Source organism: Dermacentor variabilis, chromosome 11 (assembly GCF_050947875.1).
Source record: "Dermacentor variabilis isolate Ectoservices chromosome 11, ASM5094787v1, whole genome shotgun sequence".
NCBI lineage: Eukaryota > Metazoa > Arthropoda > Arachnida > Ixodida > Ixodidae > Dermacentor > Dermacentor variabilis.
The window spans coordinates 98,225,855-98,248,647 of record NC_134578.1 but is presented as its reverse complement, the minus strand read 5'-3'; the positions used below and the strand labels follow the sequence as shown (position 1 = coordinate 98,248,647).

Genomic DNA, 22,793 nt, shown 5'->3' with positions numbered 1-22,793 from the left:
TGGCCGACCCGCGGTGGACGTGACGCAGGCGTTTTTTTCATTTATTCATTCATCCATTAAACTTTATTTCCGAAAGAAGTCGGAGTCGACGTAGGCGGGGCCCTCAGTCCAGGGCCCCGCTGGACCAGTTGAATAAGGGCTAGTCACTCTCCAGGATCCGAACTGGCGAGTAGTACCTCCCACTGCTCATTATTAAGGATACAGACATGTAGCTGTTTGCCTACTTCAGCGGCATTGTTGGGACAATCCCATGGCATATCAAACAGAGTTGGCTTTCCACCACACCATGGGCACTCGACCTTGCATGCTTATGAAATATTTTGTTCAGCGATTTAAGATTATGAAATATGTTCGTTCGTATTTTACGGAGATCGTTGGCTTCCGTTTTGTTCAGTGATTTGTGAGGTGGACCGAATGTGCGTCAGTCGATTCTCTGACACGTGAGGATGTCTCTGCTAGAAGTGGGGATATGAGTGTGTGAAAGTGCGATCACCCAGCCTTGCTCAGTTGGGAAGTTCTCGATCTAGGGTGTTGGCTCTCTCGTTGCCCGGAAGCCCGACGTGGTCGGAGCACCATATGACTTTATGGCAATGTGTAAGGTTAGTAGGAAGCAAGTCCCTATGTTTTTGGAAACCAAGCCTTTTTTGAAGAGTTTACATGCACCGTGGGAGTTTGATAAGATCACGGAGCCATTGCCAGCTTCATCGTGCAGTCTAATGACGCTGGCAATATTTGCCGCTTCCGCTTCGGTCGTAGAAGTGGTGATGATTCGATTACAGTTGATTAGGTCTAAGTTGGGATCGACCGTTGCGTAGGTGAATCCTCTCTTGTTGGATAATTGTGCTGCATCTACATATATGACATCTGGATTTTCCATGTACATGTTGGTGAGCGCCTTGACTTTGGCCTCTCTTCTGTCCAGGTGTCTTCTGTGATGCATGGTTTTGTAAGGGGTGCGATAGAGGTATGTTCTCCAATTATAATGCCTCTTCTGGGTCCTTGTTAACATATGTTGGATGCTAGCGGTAGCCCGTTCTCTTGAGGATCGCCTTTCCAGAGTGGATCCCGCTTAGGCGTTGCCATTGAGGTAGTAGTAAGGCAGCCTTTAGTTCAGCATAGCTATTGTATGTCACTAAAGACAGGAAGTTGATCGTGGCCGTATGCTTGGGAAGACCAACAGCAGGTTTGTAGGCATCTCTGATAATAACTTCGGCTTTCTCCTCGTCCGCCTTCCTTGTTTTGTGGTACGGAAGGCTATAGGGGATTCTGCATATTACCCTCATGCCTGTCCGATAGCGGGTAATATTTTGATCATTTTGGCAATCTGTTTCGTGTTTGTGTTTAGCATGTCTAGAGTGCGTCTGGCGCATCGGTTGTTCTGGATCCGGAAACTCAGAATGCGCAGTAGATTTACTTCCTTGACTTTGTGTCCGCCCACTTGGATACTCATGGGACCATTTCTTTCGTGTACTTGATTGTGGATGCTTATGACTTCCGACTTCTCTGTTGGGCATTTGAGCCCGCTGCTTTCGGCGAAGGAGGACATTGCATTTGTTGCTTGTTGAAGAGTGTCCTCCTTTTAACCGAGAGTGCCCTTGTTCGCCCAGAGAACGATATTGTGAGTGTAAAATGTGTAGCCTAGATCTTCTATTTGATCCAGGGGTGTGGATAGTCTCTTGATGGCTTCGTTGAACAGGAGCTGTGATACAATGGAGTGTTGAGGTATACCCTTGTTGGGTATGTGGAACGGGTCTAATATGGTTTTATGCAGTCCTATATTCGACCTTCTTCTATTAGAAAAGATCTGGTATAGTTAGAGATCTTCTTTCCCCAACCTGTCGCGTTGAGCTCGTCGAGCACCGCTTCTTGTGAGAGATTGTCGAAGGCTCCTATCAGGTGTAAGGCTAGTACGAAGTTTTCGCTTCGTGTAAGAATCTTGGTTAGCATTTCTTCCCTGATGAGCAGGAAGGCATCCTGTGGGGAGGGGCGTGGCTGGAACCCGACGTCGCGGGGAAGTAGTGGTTGCGTTCTAGGTATCTGTGTAGTCTGGTGGTCATCACACTTTTGAACATTTTCCCGAGACGACGTGAGGGATATTAGTCTAAGGGCTCCTAACGTAGGTGCTTTGCCCGGTTTAGGGATAGTGATTTTAATGGCTTTTTTTCCAGATATCTGGTAACTGACCCCAGCTCCAGCAGTTGTCGTTAAAAAAGGTGTGTAAAAGTTTCTAGGGCCTCATGGCTGAGTTTTCATGTAATGGCATTTCTAATCTTGCCTGAACAAGGCGCTCTGGTAATCCAGGCAACTTGTGCTGCTGGGAAGACTTCGTGCCCGCTAATGGGTCAGTCTAGGCCGGGGTTCGCTTTACCTATGTATGGTTTCGAGCATGGAGGTATATTGTTGGTGTGGTGGTTGATACTGGTTGGTGGTTGTATTTTGGTATGGATCGTATGTACCTCTGCTTAAGTTTGTCAATGAGCGCTTTATTGGCACCTTCGGTGGAACAGGTGTGCTATATTGTATAGTGTTCTGCTAGTCTCGTTCTTTGTTTTTCCGGGTTCTAGCATGAATATGAGGATATTATATGTTTTTGACGTGCATAGAGCGCTTTTCAGGGATTCACAGAATTGTAACCAATTATCTGTCGCGAGTTTCGAAGCGTCGATGATGGCCTTTTCTGAAAGCGCGGCAATGCACTTGTATAGCTTCTTGTTTATTCTTTGTTATTTTCATCGTTTCTGCATCCTCGTTCTGGTTTCCACATGTGTAGGAAATGAGTATCTTCTTATTCTTCATCGTCATCATCATCCTGTTTTATGTCCACTGCAGGAGGAAGGCCACTCCTGGCAATCTCCAATTACCCCTGTTCAGCGCCAACCGATTCCAACTAGCGCCCGCGAATTTGCTAATTTCATCGCTCCACCTAGTCTTCTGTCGTCCTCGATTGCGTTTCCCTTCTCTTGGTGCCCATTCTGTAACCCCAATGGTCCAGCGGTTATCTAACCTGCGCATCACATGACTTGCCCAGCTCCATTTTTTCCTCTTGATGTCAATTAGAGTATCGTTTATATCCGTTTGTTCTATGATCTAAACAGCTCTAAGTCTGTCTCTTAACGTTAGCCTACCAATCTTCTTTCTATCGCTCTTTGTGCGGTCCTTAACTTGTACTGAAGCTTTTCTGTCAGTCTCCGAGTCTCTGCCCCATATGTCAGCACTGGTAAAATGAACTGATTCAACCCCTTCCTTTCAATGATAATGGCAAGCTTCCAGTCAGGAGCTCGCAATGTCTGTCGTGTGCGATCCAAACCATTTTTATTCTTCTGTGAATTTCAATGTCATAGTCAGGATTCCCAGTGATTAATTAACCTAGGTAAACGTACTCCTTCACAGACTCTAGAGGCCGACTGGCGATCCTGTGCTCTTATTCCTTTGCCTGGCTATTTATCGATATGTTTATCTTCTTCATATTCATCTCCAATCCCACTCTTACTCTCTCTCTGTTAACTTTCTCAATAAGTTGTGGTAACTCGTCTGCATTGTTGTTGAAAAGAATAATGTCATCGGCAAACAGAAGGTTGCCGAGATATTCGCCGTCGATCCTAACTCCTAAGCCTTCCCAGTTTAATAGCTTCAGAACTCCTTCCAAGCACGCAGTGAATAGCATTCGAGAGATTGTGTCTCCATGTCTGACCCCTTTCTTTTTATGTATCTACGTGCGTTTCTTGTGTTGAATTAAGCTAGCTGCAAAACTTCTGTAGGTGTTTTCCAAGGTATTTACGTAAGCATTCTGTACTTCTTGATTACGTAATGCCGCTATGACTGTTCGTATCTCTAATGAACCAAATGCCCTTTCGTAGTCTATAACAGCCATATAGAGCGGCTCATTATACTCTGCGGATTTCTTGGTCACCTGAATAATGACATGGATTTGACCCATTGTATAGTATCCCTTCCTGATGCCAGCCTGTTCCCTTGGTTGACTAAAGTCTAGTTTTGACATTATTCTATTGGAGATTATTTTGATTTAATATTTTATATAATACTCGATAATCGGCCTCTAATTTTTCAATTCTTTAACATCTCTCTTTTTCTGGATGAGTATAATGTTTTCATTCTTCCAGTTTCCTGGGACCCTTGCAGTCAGTCGATAGACACTTCGTATAATGAGCCGCCAGTTTTCCAAGCAATATGTCTCCTCCATTTTTGATGAGTATCGACTACTGGCGTTTCGGTAGTGCGCTGGAGCTGTTTAGTGACTGCTTCGTACTGGCTGCGGATTGCTTCTGCGAGGTCCTGCCTTCTCTTCTTCTACATGAAGGTTCTTGCGGAATCATTGGGAAAAGTTCGGCAATTCTATTGCCATATCTGTAGTCGATCTGTTGAGTCTTTATGGTTTTCAGCCATGCTGGCCATTGTATAGGTGAACCATGCTACTAGCCTGTTTGAAGTTCTTGAGTAGTGTTGCGCCTGGTTCTGCTCTCCTTTTCTGTGCTTGTCTAAGGGAGTCTGTTTTTGAATCCTGTTGACATGAGCGCTGTGCATTCATATCTTATCGCCCTTGGGAGGTTTGAACAGCTCTAAAAGCCTGTTTGTCTTGTCATCTTTGTCTCTAGTCATATGATCCACGTTTCTGTAAAAATTAATTAGTTGTTGGACTACCACGTTCATCATTGTGGTCTCCAGTTTCGTGAATTTGTATTCTTCGTTAGCGGGTTCTAGTTGGTGGTGAGGGATGCAGGTGCTGTAGCTAGTGTTCTTGGCCACCTATGCCCTTCGTTTTGTTTGTGTTCTAGTGTGCCTACCTTGTCTGATAGGTTTATCAATGTCTTTAGGACTTTTGACCATTGTGGTCAGTTTCTTATTCCTGTTAAATAACTGCTTTTCTATATCAGAGGTGATTTGGGGCATTTTGCTAGGAGCGGTGGGAGATACAACACTCGCCCACTAACCTTCTTGGTTTCTTGATCTCTCGTGCTGTTGCCCGGCATCGGGGCCTGCTGCTGTCTTGTTCCCTGGCGCCACTCTTGGATCTCAGCTTAGTGTCTGGCCTCGAGTTCTTGAATTTTGATCTCGATGCTGTACTGTTAATTTTGTGCTGAATCGCTTCCTAGTCTGAGGTTGTCCCTAGGTGCGCTGTTGGGGATGTTACCTGAGTCAGTTTCCGTGCTCAGCCATCTCTTTGGCTTCTGGTTTGGTAGTGCTCATAACATCCTCGCTTCACTTAGTCTTTTGGGGCAGTCCCTTGAACCAGCTATGTGCTAAACCTTGCTTGTGCAGAACATAGGCTTGCTCTGCTGGTGTGGTAGAGGTTATTTTGCCCCGCACACGTGTCACAGACTGTCAAGTCTGGGAGGGGGCACCGTATGCTGTGGGTGCGAGCCCGAGCATGCGACGGTCAGTTCAGAAATATGGTGGTTCGTAAAGTGCCGTCTTCCTGAGTGCCAAATATTAAAGGGTCTGTGTTCGCGCATGAACAGAGGGTGATGGAAGCAGGCAGTCACGAGAGCGTGCGTTACAAAGGAGGGGGGGGGGGGGGTGCGTGCACCACAGCCCTCCTCCTTCAGCGCTGCCGTGGCTAAGCATGGCTGTCCGCGCGGCTGAATACATACGCGGTCCACGCGCCCTCTTTTGGAGGTAATCTGTCGTGGCTGCAACGCTTAGCGATCTAAGATGGCGGGCAGCTACATGTGCGCTGTCTTCCCGCGGCTAGTTTAGGAAGTCACTGAATCTCAACTTGTGGAGATGCGTTAAAGCGAGGTGCGGCACACAGCGTTTGCTCCTCCGTGAATGCGCTTTCCCGTACGCCATCGTTTTGCCAGCGAGTGATGGCGGTCATTGAGCAAGATATTTGCATGTGTGCCAGTGTGCACGTGATACCATCACTGTTAATTTACGTCAACACATCTCTTATTTCACATTCATAACAGAAATCAAGCAAGCGGATCTTCTTAGCAATGTCTACGCACCGACAAAATTAGAAACCTTCATTAGTAGCTGCTGTTGCCTAGCACTTTGCTAAGGGTGTGAATGCTTCGCCTTTGTGGCGAAGCGGCGACTTTGTTTAGAAGTGCGATTACCTGCTGACATGGCGAAGCTCAGCAAAGAAGCGACTGCCTTCTCATTCAATCACTACAGCACCCTGGAGGCTGTTCGTAAGAACGTTGTCAAGAGCATACGTCGCTAACAGCACCTGTCAACATTGACGTCCCTCCAACCCCGCACTATAACCACGCAGCTCCTAGGAACGGGAATGCAATGCGGAGATGCGTGATGGATCATGCTGTCAGGCTCTCCTCCACCTCGATAGCCCTCCCGTGCGAATGCCGCTTAAAAGCGAAGGTGTGTGGTTTGGTTACGTGATAATTTTGACCTATGCCGTAAATAACGACGCCGAGAAGTACATTGACAGGCACTTCGCATAGAACGAGTACAGTTAGGTGTAAAATAAACACGATAGACTCCAGTTTACGCCGAATAAGTGGGATTATATGGCATTCTCAGAAATTAGGTTGAGTGATTCATTTCCCGGCGAAAGTCGTGTGCGTAATACTTGCAAATAGCGACAGACAAGAACACCGTTCCAGGGAAACATATAACGGTTTGCCTAAGCTCATGCAGACATTGCACAGGACTTGAATAACTGTTTTTCTTTTGGCTATAAAGCTGAAGCACTTTCTCTTTTAAGAATTTAGAATTTGTTTTGTCTTTTTCATTTACCTTGTTATGTAGCAGTGCATTTAACTCTATCGTAAATTGATCCGTAATGGCGAGAGAAGGAGGCGCGCAAACATTCTGCAGTTGCGCATATGACGACAATCGTAATATTTTTAAAGGTGATAATGAGGAAGTATTATAAAAAAATTCACGCAAAAGCTCCTCTGAGAGTTGTCTAAATATGCGTAATCATTCTGCCGCTTGATGACTTCCACGCAGACCGGTGTTATTATCAATGACATAAGACTTCATCAGCTCAGTGAAAACAGCAGCGATGTGGCGACACTAACGGGTGCGGACGGCAGCGCCAGGTACGATGATGATGTTCGGATCATTATCAATCGTTATCGCTTTTAGCGCTTTATTTATCTGCGTCGAACCATCGACCAAACGCACTGGGGCGGCGGCGTGTTATGGCGCCACCGCGCGGGCCCCACTTTGAAGGCGATCACCGATACGGAAAAAAACTGCCGATTGTTGATAGCTTGCCGTGGTGTGTTTTCGCCGCTTGCTTAGCGTTGAAGAGAGACGCGTGGCTCGGTATCTTAAAAGCGATCTGCGAAAGCGGCAGAGCGGGGCATGTGCTTTGATCTCCGGGTGCACTGTGTTTTCGCCATTTCGTCGGCGTTCAAGAGAGACTCTGCACGAAAGTGAATCCGCTCGCCGCTGCGGGCGCTATCTCGAAAGCGGTCGTCTTACGCGACAGACGCAGGTATGGTTTTCTCGTTGAGTAAGCATAGAAATGCTTAGGCATTTCAAATTTTGTTTTCGCCACCAGCAGCTTTCGATAGTGATGGCGTGCGCCAAGTGAGACATCGTACAAAAACGAATCAAACGTACTTTCGTACAACATTGATGAGATCGCAGGTCCGTCATTATTTCATAAGGCGCTACTATAGCTGATTAGAAAATTAAAAACATAAACTTTTCTACGCACATGTAAAGGGACATCATTGCAGGCATATACCATATTCCACGCATATACCGCCGCAGTGACTTAACGCTCAATTAGCCAAATAATACGTGCCCGTTACCATGGTACTTGGTTGAATGATTGTTTCCGTTTTCTTTTTCTGAACTAAGCTCTGGTATTCTGGACACCACGGTTTTATTCACATGCTGTCTGTTTTCTTATTGTTGAATCCCTCTTCTTTGTTTGCATTCCTGCATTCAGGGTTTATTTTCTTTTTTTTTTTTTGAATTCCTGATATGTATTCAGTTTGACAGATTGACGCGAACTATGCCACAAAAACACGGCGCATATGCACCGCGGACTCTGTCCCCGTCGAAGATGGCGGGCGGGACAGAGTGGGTGCACGAGCCCCCCGTAACGGAACCCGACCTTCCCCTCGACGTCATGCGCGCGACGGAAGACGGCGCACTTCCTCCCCGTTCCCCTCCCTTGCGTGCGCGAGATTGAGCCGCGATCGCCGCCTAATCCTCGCGCGCTATCACTCGGACATACAACAAGCGGCATGCGGCGACCATTTCATCGCCTTGGACTTTATGCGGAACATCACGGCGACGGCAGGAATGCGCCTGGAGTGTCCGTATGCTTGTCATCTAAAAAAATGCAGGCTTGTTGCAACACTCTTGGAGTAGAGGTGGCACATGATGTAGAAGAACGTAAGAACAGGAGCGCTTACTATGAAATAAAAGTTGATAGTCACCAGTCGGCAACATAACATAACATTAGGCGCTCACGTCATTGATTGCGTTTTCCTCCTTGATGTGTGGTCTGTTCTGCGAAAGTGAAATGGCAACTGTAAACAGCAGGGCGTTAACATCTTTCAATAACTCTAACATAACGTTTATACCCTCTGCAGCGTACGTTGTCGATGAACGAAATTTGTCATCTGGCGTGCTTCCGCTTCCTTTATTGAAAATTCTGCGCAAACTTTCCCTGTCACCAATGTTATTTCATGCTAAGAATGCGTATACAGTTCAAGTCTTCGAAGTTCTGGGCGCACAGCGTTGTAGAAGGAAGGGCACGTCATGCAGATTGCTCACAAATATTTTATGGGAAATAAAAACTAAGAAAAGATACATACCTTTAGTGGAGTGTAGCTCAACACTATATGCAACAGCACTGAGTGAGCCACAAGTTTTACTTACACCAGTGCTTTTCTTTTTCGATGTGAAAGGATTGATATGTTTCAACTTCTAGCACGCCTTTCGTCTTTTAAACCAGTGACGTTCGAAACTGGCGTAATTCATCTCTGTGCGTGATTCTTGGTTCAGCCAGGCGATACTACAGAGATTTTCAATAACAACTTCTCAGTCTTTGCAATTAAATTACTTGTAAAGTTAGAAATTTTGTGCCTAACTGGCAAAAATCGGAGTCGTTTCTTCTTTCTCTAAATTTAACATCATACATTGATCCGTATGTGTGCGGCCAGAGCAGAATGCAGCTGCAACGTGGAACGTTCCTGGTAATGCTGCTGTTGTCCGCAAACGGATTGCGTTATCTCTGAATGCCGCGGCGAATGTTCGCGTACAACTCTTGCTTTTCATTTTTGCAAGTTATTGTACAAATATATATAGCCGGGCAGGTTCGCGTTGTAACGCAATTATACAACGGCGCCATGGACGCACAGAGAGAAAAGAAACAGCAGGACGGTGCGCTGACATGACAGCGCACCGTCTCGCATATTTTTTTTTCCTGTCTACGGCCTTGTCCCTGTTCTATATCAATTTCTTGTGACAACTAGCGTCACTTTCCGTGCTAGCGCGTCCTATAGTGGCTTGGAGTGACGCGAAAAACAACACAGGGGAATGGGAATAACACATTTTTGTGGGAGATATTAAGTGTACCTCTCAACAATGGACGCAAAAAGCAGGTTTCAAAAGGATGAATTATTAGTTTTATTATTTTGCCTAGATGTAAGCCCTGAAGCTGTCCTCCACCGCAATGCAATTCTTGCATTTTTTATTAACTGCCTCACAAACAGGTATGTGGCCGGTTTTGCGGTTCAAGCGATGAACTAGACACTGTGGAGATGGGCAGCCTGAATAGAACGGAAAGTAACTCTTCTCTACCCTCGACGGCAGGTGGTGGCGCTGAAGGTAAGGTAATATTTGAAGTATTATAGTTACAAATTTGACCTTGCATATCTGCTTAGTTTTCTTTAAAATTAGTTGAGTTAGCGGTAATACTAAGGGAAGGTTCTTAAACCCTAAATCGGTGGCTCAACTCCAGCCAAGAAGAGATAGTCGCAGCACACGTAGCCAGCTGCTCCCGCTGGACTCGCTCTGCGCTCTACATTATCGTGCCGCGATTGCAGTTCGCTCCTTTCTTTTTCGGAGGAGTGACTATAGAATGGTTGGGTTTGCAGTAGTTGTGCTCGCTATTAATGTCAGGCATGAAACACCTGTTTTGCGCGTAGAGCTTCCTATAGCAATGGCTAGATCGAACTCGTGGCGCTGCGATCGTTCCGCGACTATGGAAATGAGGGTCATTATATGGATTTGTCTGATCTCCGTGCCTGTGGCTTCGAACATTCTTGTCGCTTCGATTATCGCGCTTTATCTTGCCACAAATAGGGCCTAAACATTAACATACTCCCTACCTTTTTAAATTAACATGGCAATGTGATTCTGCGAAAGAGCCTAATCCCACCTAATTTCCGTGGTTTCGCTTGTCCCTGCGTATCTGCGTAATGGTTTCGACGTAGGGCTGCTGTGTTTAGAGGTCCGGTTTCCTCTCCTTCCCTCGGACAACATTGAAGTTTATTTGAAAATTTTACCGCAGTTCATTCTTGCAGATGCCTACTTTACAAAGTCACAAGGCCGTTTAAAGCTAGAAGGACGAAGTATATACAAATCCATGTATACAAACCATCAGTTCTATGCTGGCTGGGTCACCCTGCTTGCAGCTACCGTAGACGATATTGCTACAGTTCCCTGTAGTAAATGTGTGTAATTCTGTAGCTTTATCTCCTTTGTGTTTCCGTAGGCATGAAACACCCATTTATCTGCTTTACACGCATTTACTGCTTAAATGCATTGACAAAATCCTGCCGTTTACCGTTTAGGGCGAGAACTCGGTTGCAAATACATGATTAAACAGCGCAAAAATAAACATACACCCATATCATGAGAAAAAAAATTTAGACATGGGATAAGCATCGCTATCAGCCGTTTACCCCACACAGTCATCAAGAAATATATACATGACACGGGCATGCACAGTAGTGCTAATAGAAACATAAAAAAGCTAAAATTCTGACTACGATATGCTCCTCGAGGAACCTCTTTTCGTTCGTGTACAAAGAAACAGGAGGCTCACTAACGTAGCGCTCCTTCCTTCTTTTTACGTGAAATCCTTCGAGTAACAAGTGGGCTTGCTCGTTGCAGCTTTTTGCCAAGCATCTGTAATGCGAAAAAAAATGCCTCACAACTGCAAGAGTTCACGCGTCGGCCAAGTGCGTGCGTTCATTCTTCATAGCTGTCAAGGCATGCCATCTGTTCGCATACTTTCCAGTTTGAGCGATATACCTCTTCCCGCAGGACACTGGTATGTCGTATATCATTCGACTCGACAGGCACACTGAAGCGAAATGTGCTTCGTGTGGCAACCTCGGTTTTTGTTACCTGTAGCGCCTAAGCAAGGGCAAAGACTTCGTATTTTATTTTTTTGCCTCCCAACAAGTTTTGCCGCTTTTGGCCGTGGTCTGAGCAAGCCGAAAATAAAATGATGGCAAGAGCTAGCCACGGCTGACTGGTGCCACCACTGGTAATTTGGAAATAAGCACAACTCACTCGTAAGTACATATGTTTTTCAAAGGGGTTGTCATGTGGTATCACTCTGCTCTCTTGAGGACCAGTCATATCAGTCCAGGTTGTACTCGCCTCAGGGAAAACAAGGGGATGGTATATTAGAAGGGAGAAGCTAAGAAGAACTGTCATGATTCTTAGATAAACTACAGCAGGGGACCGTGTTTTATTGCTTGTCGCTTGTTGAATGAGAAGAAGCACGGAGGGAAGAATGATGCATGACTGGCGCAGCACGCATTTAAATTTGGTGACGCGGCCACTCTGGCCTTTGGACCAGCGTCACGGGGATCGCTCACGCGTGTGTTTACAGTGTCGTGAGACAATCACCATCTGCTTTGGTGACATCGGAAGCGGCCCGGTTTTACTTAACCTATACCTTAAGGTGGCCCAACATTTGACGTCGCAATTAGTAGGACCTGTGAATCCAGATGTATGAATCAATTAATTTTTTTTTTGTTAAACAGTTTGCCTGCCGGCATATAAACTGTGAAACATGTACCCTCCGGTACGCGTATAATTTGTTCTGTTGTGTGAAGTCTAATAGGGTTACATCGTGCGTACGAATGAGTCAAATGAGTTTTATTACGTAGAATTATGATAGGCTCCTAGAGACACGTTGGAACAGATGGTGACTAATACAATACGAATACTTAGCAATACATAACAGCGTCTGCAGCTAGTTACCTTTTACCAAGTTGAACTGCTTGCAGAGTGATAAGAAACTAGACTATGCGAGAATGCGACACAGGTGGCCGCTGACCATGGCTTGAAATGCACATTCACAAAAATAGCCCATTACCTTCAACCATCACAATTTGTGTGCTTCAGCAGCAAGTTCAACCAGTCATTGGATTCTCATGAATAACTTCTACCTTTGACAGATGTTTCGTCTGCGAGCATTCTGGAAGAGATTCTGCAGTTGAACTGCCTACGAATCTAGGGAAACTCGGATAGCATCTTCAATATATTCGGCAGAGTAAAATTTAGGCTTCTGAATTAAAACTGGGAACTAATTGGCTGACACACCTCCTACGACATTTAGTACATGCTTCTGGGCCTCTCCATGATTGCAGCAGTGTGACGCATCTCGTGTCATCGCGAAAGCCATGCGCAGTGGCCATATTGCATGAGTTGTCACAAGGTTAGGGAATATTCCGCTGCTTACCCAGTACCAACATAAATATTTTTTCTATCGTGCTTCTCCAATACTGATAACGCCTTTAGAATTTTAACTTTGCGTATAGAGCTAAATATGGTTTTACACGTTAAGAAACTGGGCTCCAAGCTCACAGTATAACTCAATTTCAATTTGAAATCGGTGCCTGTAAGGCTCTACCACACACAGCAACCATTATGTGCCGAAGGACTGTGTAACGTTACGCAATACGGGGCCACCGCTGTGACGTTTGCTGCAAAACAGTTCGAAAGCGAATGGGCGTTTAGCACCTCACACTACGCACGTGCTGTCCTCAATGACGCAGCAAAGGCGTGGCCGTGAAATTGTTCCCGCACTTCCTCCATCAACGCGCTGAATAGAAGCCGCACATTGCCTAGAGGCACATTAAGAAAGAAAACGAAGCATGGCGGCCATCACGTATTTACAGCTTCACCAATACCTTCCGGTGCTCACAGCACAAAAAATCGTAACCTATGAGATGGGGATCCGTTAAGTAAACAGTTTTCGGGGTCCCTAATATTACATCACTAATAAATAATGCGACACTAGTGTCTTTTCGAATGCGACAGAAAACATTCAAATGCAAATTTTCTGCAGCAGTGAATGCGCTCAACTGTTGCGTGTTTATTGTCTGAAGTGAACGGTGAAATGTGCAATGCACACGTCAAGCTCAGGAATCTGGTGTCATGACACTTTTAAGTTGTATCTGATTGATTAGCGGTAATAAATCTAATCGTTATCCATGACACGTAATAGTTGTTGTCATATCGTTTAATAAGGCTTTCAAAACATGAACGTACGTTGCTGTCACAACACATGATATGCTGGTACATGACATCCTCGCCAATAAGCCGGCTGCAATAACGTTTTTTGTATAATAGTGACACGCAGTCACCACGATAGAATCCCCTTGCTTATGTGAGTAGTTTGGGAGCACACTATCTGCGTCATAGTGTTAAGCGAAATTCTAAGGCAGGAAGAATTACCCGATGGTTGTTGTTTCTTTTTCGTATGTGAAAACGTGGGATCAGTAATGTGCGAACCAAGCGCAGTAAACTTGCGAACAGCTGCAATTTTTCTGTGAAAGCAGTATGGACCGCTTTTGCAAATCACTGACCTAAAAAGAGACGAACTCTACGAAAGCACCAAGTAATTCACCAACCCTCGCCTAACTCTACGTTGTCCATCGGGCAGCTCATTTTCTTAGAGCGCTTTATAAAATGTAAGCTGCAGTTTATGGTGGCCGCTACGTAAGAAAGCTTTGAAAATTTCCTTTGTCCTCAGTACAATCCCGCTTTGTATTGGCACTCGCTTGCCAAAGTCACCCATGAGCATGGAACATTGCGATTAATGCATGACGCCCACGCTGTGATGACGATGGAATGACGAAGGAATCGTGTCAATGAAACCAAAAAGGCCGTATCACGATCACTGCATAACAATGAGCTGACCATTCTTAAATGATGAGGATGGTACAATGACGACAGCGTGCTGACAATGAACAACGACACGAACATAATGGGATTACGCCGAGTCTAGGGCAACAATGGCGTGATGCCAGCCGTATGACGCAGCTGAATGACGACGACAGGACGACTACGGCAGCATGACAATGACGGTTGTGCCAACGGACGCATGATAGCGACTGTCTGACAACAGCTCAATAGCAACGATGGCATGAAACAACGTTGATCGATTGACGAAGGCGGTGCGACAACGGCGGAACATATGACCGCTGTTTCAAGACGATGACTGTGTGACCACGATTATGTGACGACAACGGCGTGACTACAGTCGGATGTCGAAGTCAGAATGATGACGCTAACGGCCGCGACGGCACCACGACGATGGTTTGACAACGAATGCATGCCGACGACTGTGGCGACGGCACCATGCCGTCGTTGTCAAGAGAACGGCGTGTGGACAAAGTGATGACGTTAATGACGTGACGACCAATGTATCACGCAGCCTTTGTAATCACGATGGCGTGACAATGGCTGTAGGATGAGAGTGGGTTAACGAAGCAGAAGTTACGACGATGGAATGACCATGATGGCTTCACGACGGCGGAGTAAAAATGTATGACGCCTCACTGACAAGGATGGCGCGACGACGACGGTATGAACAGAGGTCGACGACAAAGATGGAATGACGACAACGGAACCACGTCGACAGAATCATGACCACGACAACGTAACAGTGTCCAAGGTTATTAGACAACTGGGTCACATGGTCAACGTAGAAGGGGCGATGACAACAGCATGGCAAATCTCAAATCACGAAGCCGGAAGGACGACGATGAGACCACCCCGACTAAATTGTAACCACGAGCGCATACCTGATAGCCGAAGCTATTACGAAACTTGGGGTGCTGGCTCTGCGTAAGATGACAGACAGACAGACAGACAGACAGACAGACAGACAGACAGACAGACAGACAGACAGACAGACAGACAGACAGACAGACAGACAGACAGACAGACAGACAGACAGACAGACAGACAGACAGACAGACAGACAGACAGACAGACAGACAGACAGACAGACAGACAGACAGACAGACAGACAGACAGACAGACAGACAGACAGACAGACAGACAGACAGACAGACAGACAGACAGACAGACAGACAGACAGACAGACAGACAGACAGACAGACAGACAGACAGACAGACAGACAGACAGACAGACAGACAGACAGACAGACAGACAGACAGACAGACAGACAGACAGACAGACAGACAGACAGACAGACAGACAGACAGACAGACAGACAGACAGACAGACAGACAGACAGACAGACAGACAGACAGACAGACAGACAGACAGACAGACAGACAGACAGACAGACAGACAGACAGACAGACAGACAGACAGACAGACAGACAGACAGACAGACAGACAGACAGACAGACAGACAGACAGACAGACAGACAGACAGACAGACAGACAGACAGACAGACAGACAGACAGACAGACAGACAGACAGACAGACAGACAGACAGACAGACAGACAGACAGACAGACAGACAGACAGACAGACAGACAGACAGACAGACAGACAGACAGACAGACAGACAGACAGACAGACAGACAGACAGACAGACAGACAGACAGACAGACAGACAGACAGACAGACAGACAGACAGACAGACAGACAGACAGACAGACAGACAGACAGACAGACAGACAGACAGACAGACAGACAGACAGACAGACAGACAGACAGACAGACAGACAGACAGACAGACAGACAGACAGACAGACAGACAGACAGACAGACAGACAGACAGACAGACAGACAGACAGACAGACAGACAGACAGACAGACAGACAGACAGACAGACAGACAGACAGACAGACAGACAGACAGACAGACAGACAGACAGACAGACAGACAGACAGACAGACAGACAGACAGACAGACAGACAGACAGACAGACAGACAGACAGACAGACAGACAGACAGACAGACAGACAGACAGACAGATAGATAGATAGATAGATAGATAGATAGATAGATAGATAGGCTCGAAACGACTGAAGTAAGCAAAGAATGCTTATCGCAATAAAAATTGATGTAGAGGTCAAATGTGGCTGGCTATTTCTACGTGGCTCTTCGCACATTAAAGGGAGTTCGTCAGTGTTCGCATACGTTCTAGGATCCACCTACTATTCACTTTGCGGGAACATTCTGGTAGGACAAAGATTCTTTTGCTATATAACTACAATTGACATTCAAGAAATTTCTTCTATAAGAATATGCGTCTTGCGCTTAGCAATAACATTGTAGCATTGTATGCAGGCAAAAATTGTGCTCAGAAAAGGTACAATATCCACCGTGACAATGCCAGCTGGGTGCTGATGTTGCAAACCAAATATGAGAGCGAAAGAAAAAGAAGTAGACGTCATAAAGAAAGGAAACTAACAAATCAATCAACTAATGAAATTTCACAATTTGTTAGCACAGGTAGAATAGCTTAAGATGCGATACGTTGACGACTCCCGGTCCTGCCAGCCTCGCTACGGCTCCTTCACAGTATCGGGTAAGACATTATAGTCGAATGCACTAAGATATCGGAGTATCCTGTAAAGGCGGAATGCCGTCGCAAAAGTAATTTTATATTTTTATTTATTCATATTTTTATTTATTTATTTATTTATTTACAATACTGCCAGTCTCTACTGAGACCATAGCTGGTGGGCACGATATATGTGTAGATATACAAAGAACGCTCATCATGTTAAGGATCAAGCAATACATGTATAACATAAGCTTTGCACTTTACGCATAGACAACTTACACTACATAATGTATACACCAAATACAAGTACATGCTGGTTTGCATTATCTAATAATAGCACCAGCAATTTTAACCTGCGAGGAAATTATTTCAATTTTTCATTCAAGCTCACAAAGTGACTCAGCTTTAGTGGTGAGAGGCGTTAACATAATCAATTCACGGATAGAAACCAGAAAAAAGGTATACTTAAACACATCATTATTACATTTATACTTATGTGTATGTTTGTGCCTGGTAGATCGTGTTTGTTAATAATAAATGTAATTTGAAATGTAAACTTTGAAATAACCATGCAGGAGTTCATAATGAAATTTTAAACGTACCTGTTTCGTTCGTGCTTCGAGCGTAAGGAGCCCAGAAATTACTAGAGGGTTAGAGTCTTCCCATCTAAATTTGTTGCAGGTAAATCGGATGGCCTTCATTTGTACTGTTTCTATTTTCTATATGTTAGTCTGGGTATGAGCAAACCATACAGTGTTTCCGTATTCGAGGATTGTCCTAACGAATGCTTTGTATGCCAGGAGTTTTGCTTACAGGAGTGCTAGTTGAAGTGATCGGCGGAGAAAAAATAACTTTTGCATAGCAGATGAAGCTATGTGGTGAATATGCTCGTCCCACCTTAGGTCGGACGTTATCGTTAAGCCTAGATATTTATATTTCTCTACTTTAGTCAAAGCTATGTCTTTATGCTGTAGCAAAAGTCTGAAGGTTCTTTTTCAACGTTATATTCATACATGCTGATTTTCTTGCATTTATTATCATCTGCCAGTCTGAGAACGATTCTGCAATACTACTAAGTGATTTTTTAAGAGAGTTGTGATCTTGATCATTTTTAATTTCACTATAAATGATACAGTCATCAGAGAATAGCTTTATTTTCGTCTATTTTAGTGGTTATATTATTAATATAGGCGAGACATAACGGTACCCTGGGGCACCCTTGACGTAACGGGTACTATATCTAATGGGATATGTTCGAAAAGCAAATGACACATAATAAACAAAAAACCACGAACCGCAACAATTCTCATGGAATGGAGATAAAGATACTCTATTGACATTATTTCAGTATTATCTTACTGATTGGAAACAATGAGAATGCATAAAACAGAAGAAGTCACGTTTTCTTGTTTTACTAAATGGCGTGTCACAAGGGAGCGTATTAGGTCCTATACTATTTAACCTCTACATTAACGACAGTACTGATATTGATACAAGTGTAAATTTATCACCTTCACGGATAACACTGCCCTTCTTATTTCTGTTCTGAATTGACAAGAATTAATAGGACATTGTAACAATCTAATCACTAAGCTGCCTGAAAGGTCAATTGCTAATTGCCTAAAAGTACACCCTACGAAAACTAATGTTATTTCGCGCAAAAAATAAAGCTCTTACTGGTAATCAAATTTGAATGTGTGTTGGTAAAGAACTGCAAATTGTTGATGAGCATAAAATATTAGACGTCCATTTTTTCATCATACCTTACTTGGAATAAACATGTTGAAAATATAGACGAAAATTCGTCTGCTATCAGAGGTGTCTTGTCTCTATGTCGGTGTCTTCTTCCACTCAAAGCAAAACTAAACATTTTATAGGCGTTATTTTCTTCCCATTTATATTACTGTAGCTTAGTGTGGGCGAATACAGGAAAGACGAATATAATGAAAATCCTTTCTTTGCAAAAGATGATTCCGCACATTGGCAACATCGGCCCTAAGGAGAAAACGCGGCCAAGTTTCTTAAAGCACTAAAATATCAAAATAGAATATTTCTACACTTTTCGCTTTCGAAATACTTTTTACTTCTCAAATACTGCCTTCAAATATTTCCTGGTGTCTACTGCATCTTTAACACCAAAATTCAGTTCTGCCGGTAGGATAAACATTGATGCGGGGTATGTTCCGTGGTATCGTAATAAACATAGCGTACAGTAATTGCAGTGTGGCCTTCCATACATTATTAATAAATATTAAGATATTTATACTTCCTCATTCAAGGAACTTCGAATGCATTCTGTAAACAGGTGATCGCTGCTTGTTTATTGTTTATCAGAGCCAATTTAGCCGCCAGTTGAAACTCTTACATGCATGCATTCCTATCTTTTACACACGATTTTCCTATCGAATATGTTTACTGCTCGCCCCTATTATCTGTTCTCTATATTAGAAGAACTGTGTTAGCTTTCTTAACCCCTACGCACATACATTTCTTCCTTCTGGTGTATCAAATGTGTTCTCTTAGACTCTAATATTTCGGTCTTGTTTTGGGGCATTTTGTAAGAAATAATTTATTCTCAGTGTCTAACAATGATACTATTTCTGATGCAACCTCCATGTTTGCCTCATTACGAACCATCAGCCAAGTCACACTCTTTTTCCAACAGCCTTTATCTTATAGAATCCATCAGAACTCTTGTATTTCTGGGTCGCCGGAGTGGTTTTCCATGTATCACCTAATATTCTACTGTCGGTCGTCGGTCCCTTGCTGGTTCTTGATGCTCCCGCAGGTGCTTTGTCGTGCTTCAGCGCGCTGGAGCTAGGGGACGGGTTGACACTGTTTGCGTCGGTTACGTGTGGAAGCACGGATTTAAGCTTCATCGAGCGGGTTTCTTCCGCACACCAGCGTTCAAAGCTTCATCTCTATTGTTTTTTTTGTTCTGTTGTGCTCTTAGCGAAGGTGACGTACGGAAGAATGGTATTCCACGTCTTGTCTCTCACGTTGACTTACATTACCAACGCGCCACCGATGTCTTCTGGAGGCCCTCTGTAAGTCCGTTCCTCTGCGGCTGAAAGGCGGCTGCCGGGGGGTGATGTGTGTGGCTTTATTGAAGGATGGCTTGATTGTGCTCTCGTGTGTATGCCTTTGCTATGTCTGTGATTATTTTGGGACACGATATTGTTCCAGGATGTTCTCGACGAATTTTGCAACTTCAGCCGCACTACCTTTGGATAAGGTTTTTGTTTACGTGTGGCGGTTGATGAAGGCGGTAGCCATGGTGATCCATCTATACCTGTGTGTTAGCCTCCGGAAGGGCCCCAGTAAGTCAACACCTATCTGTTAGAATGGTCGGCAAAGAGAAACCCTAGGCTGTAGCGCTCGACGTGGTCTTGTTGGTGGCGTCTTACGTCGCTTGGAATCCCGGCAAATCTTGTCGTAATGAGCGTCGTCAGCAGTAAGACTTGAACAATAAACTTGCAGCCACAGGAGCTATGGGGTGTACCTAATGTGTGCATCGGTCTGGCCCATACGCAGGGCGTGCAGAACGTTTCAACGCAGTACTGAGAGAACAACAAGAGGGCAGTTGGCGCGGACTGGTGAGAAGTTGATGCAGTGAAACTTTGATTTTGGCGAGTTGGTTAATAGCTATTTAAAAGGCGCAGCGTGACTGAGACGGAGACAAAGAAACACAAAACCGCATCACAAGCACTTGGGATGTGCTTTTGTGTTTCTTTGACTCCACCTAAATCCCGCTGCGCGTTTTTAATAGCCGGTGAGCGGTTACATGAAAAGTCCTGGTTTCACCATGCAAAGAATACAATCCACGTCTAAATTTCGTGCGGAAAAATTCGCTCTTGCCTTTCAGGTACTCGGGGAGGCTTCTTCGTTTCAGGTCTGCTCCTTGCTGTGCTCAGAATTCGCTTTCGCTTGTTTCTCCAAGAAACGTGTCTGCGTCTTAGTCATTTTTCCGGCGGTGGTTTAGCGTAGGCACGAGGCAGACATTCAGCGTCAGACAGTTAACCTACCAACTTGAAAACCACGGTGATGTCATATTCCTAGAGTCTAGGCTTCACCTTGCCAGGCAGCCTGTAAAATCCATCAAGTTTGTCAGCCAACACAGTGTGTGGTGTTTGCTGTGAACTTTCAAGGGCATCCTTTGCAAAAAAAATTCTAGGCAAAACATCTTTTTCCAGTCGTGGAATAATTGGTTTGTGCTTTCAAGAACAATTGACTGGCGTAAGCAATGACATTTCATTGTGATTGCAATTCTTAGGGCACTCCAAGCGCACTTTTGCCGTCGGCGTCGGCGTCGCCGTGAGGTTCCGTATAAAGTGCAACGGCGATAACACCGTCACCGCGCGCCTTACGCTGTATGTGCGAGTGAATGCGTGGAAAGGGAGCAGACGATCTCGGCTGAGTCTCGCTCCCACGAAAGAGCGAAGCACAAAGGAAGCGCACCGCCTTCCCTTGCGCGTGAGGATCCAGCGTTGCGAGACACCGGGGTGAGGGGATAGAGGTGGACTGCGGCAACTTGGTCCGGCTCCAACTGCGCGCGGTGGGGCGACCGTATCTTGAGAGCAATGTGCATTGCAGGCAGAGTCTAAACTCGCGAACAACTTTCTGTGGCCATGAGGGGAAAGCTATGGGCGCGCAGCTGCTGCACATGTGTTACCGCGCCATGTAGTCCGGCAGCGTTGACAATGCCGTTGGTTGTTCGGAATAAACGCTGAATCGACACAGCTTCCACCTGCCGACGGTTTCGCGTTTGGCCCGACGCGGAATCGAACAGCTGCAAAATAATAACTTTCAGGCACATTGGCGTGTTCCGTTTTATGTAACTGTTGCTAATAAGGTATTTATGTTTTCTCTTCCTCAGCCTAACCTAACGTGCTACCAACCGTCACTAGGTTTTACCCTTTTGCTTAAAAAAACTTTTCTAATCGAACTTAGTGCAGTCGTTGCCGAGAAAATCATTTATCCGCTCCCCTTTATATGCTTTTGCGACGTTATTTGCGGGAAAATTTTTCGCCTAGATATGCTCACCGGAAAACTGTATTTTCTTCCTACGCAGGGTTTTCCTTGTCCACATGGAAGACGCCGTTAGGTTGGCATGAACGCTTCGTGCTCTGGGTTCTAAAACAGGGAGACATACCACGGCATTTTGCGTTTGTACCGGACGGTAGCCGGCGCTTCGCCAGGACACATGGTCTATCACTGAGCCATGCTTACTCCACGATGCTTCGAAAAGTTGCTATGGTAAGAACCCTCGTATGGGGTAATATCAAAACATTTTTTATTCGTGTTTTTACTTTTTGCCTGCTTTAGAGGGCCCCTCACCATGCCACACAGCAAATTTTGGTTACACGCTGGAAGATGCTATGTGCCCTGTTGAGAGCGTGCATGAATTTCTCAAATTTGATGCCAAGGAATGCCGCTTTTAGGCGCTGCGCTGTACGTTACTTCGGCAAAAGCAGTTGAATACGCAACCATTACCGCTGCTGGCTTACTGTTCTGCGATCGGCTGTCGGGCATGCAAGTGGGTAATCGTTAAGGCACTGTGCTGCGTTCGTGCTGCAAAATGTTGAAAGATCTGTGCAGTAGTTGGCTGTAAATATAGTGACTCGTATATTGAGGAATTGAATTGTATCCCATTCAGACCTGGTAAAGTGATTTTTTTGTTTGCGTCACAGCGTGCTCTAAGAGTGTCTCTGTCACGTGCTCCTTTAACTGCCACAAGCATGTATTTCTACTTGAACAGATGTGGACCTACTTCGCGGCTCTTGGCGTCACCGAGGCTACAGCTTTCCTGATCAGCACTCGTAACTTCAGCCGTACCACCACAGACCTCATTGCTGCCTTGGATGGGCTGGCGAATTTCTTCATAAATATCCTGCATTCCATGTGAGCCTTCGCCAAGTGTTCATGTCGTAATAGCTGGGTTAAATGATCGAGGACATGAAAGTTCTTTTTCGCCAATATTCATTTTACAGCGAAGCTATTTATGGCAAGGGAACCGAAGCGCAATGGCAGGCGGTCTGTAGGCAGAGGCCTCTGCAGGCTCCGGGTGATGGGCTCCGGGAACTATAACGCGTTCTTGAACT

The 22,793-nt window shown here is 45.1% G+C and overlaps 1 long non-coding RNA gene across 1 annotated transcript; it reads left to right on the top strand.

Moving 5' to 3' along the window:
- Window positions 1-9,703: 9,703 nt before the first annotated feature.
- Window positions 9,704-22,587, top strand: LOC142563810 (uncharacterized). The gene is made up of 3 exons (XR_012824419.1): window positions 9,704-9,780; window positions 21,764-21,948; window positions 22,451-22,587. It is a non-coding gene; the product is annotated as an uncharacterized LOC142563810 (long non-coding RNA).
- The last annotated feature ends 206 nt before the right edge of the window (window positions 22,588-22,793 follow it).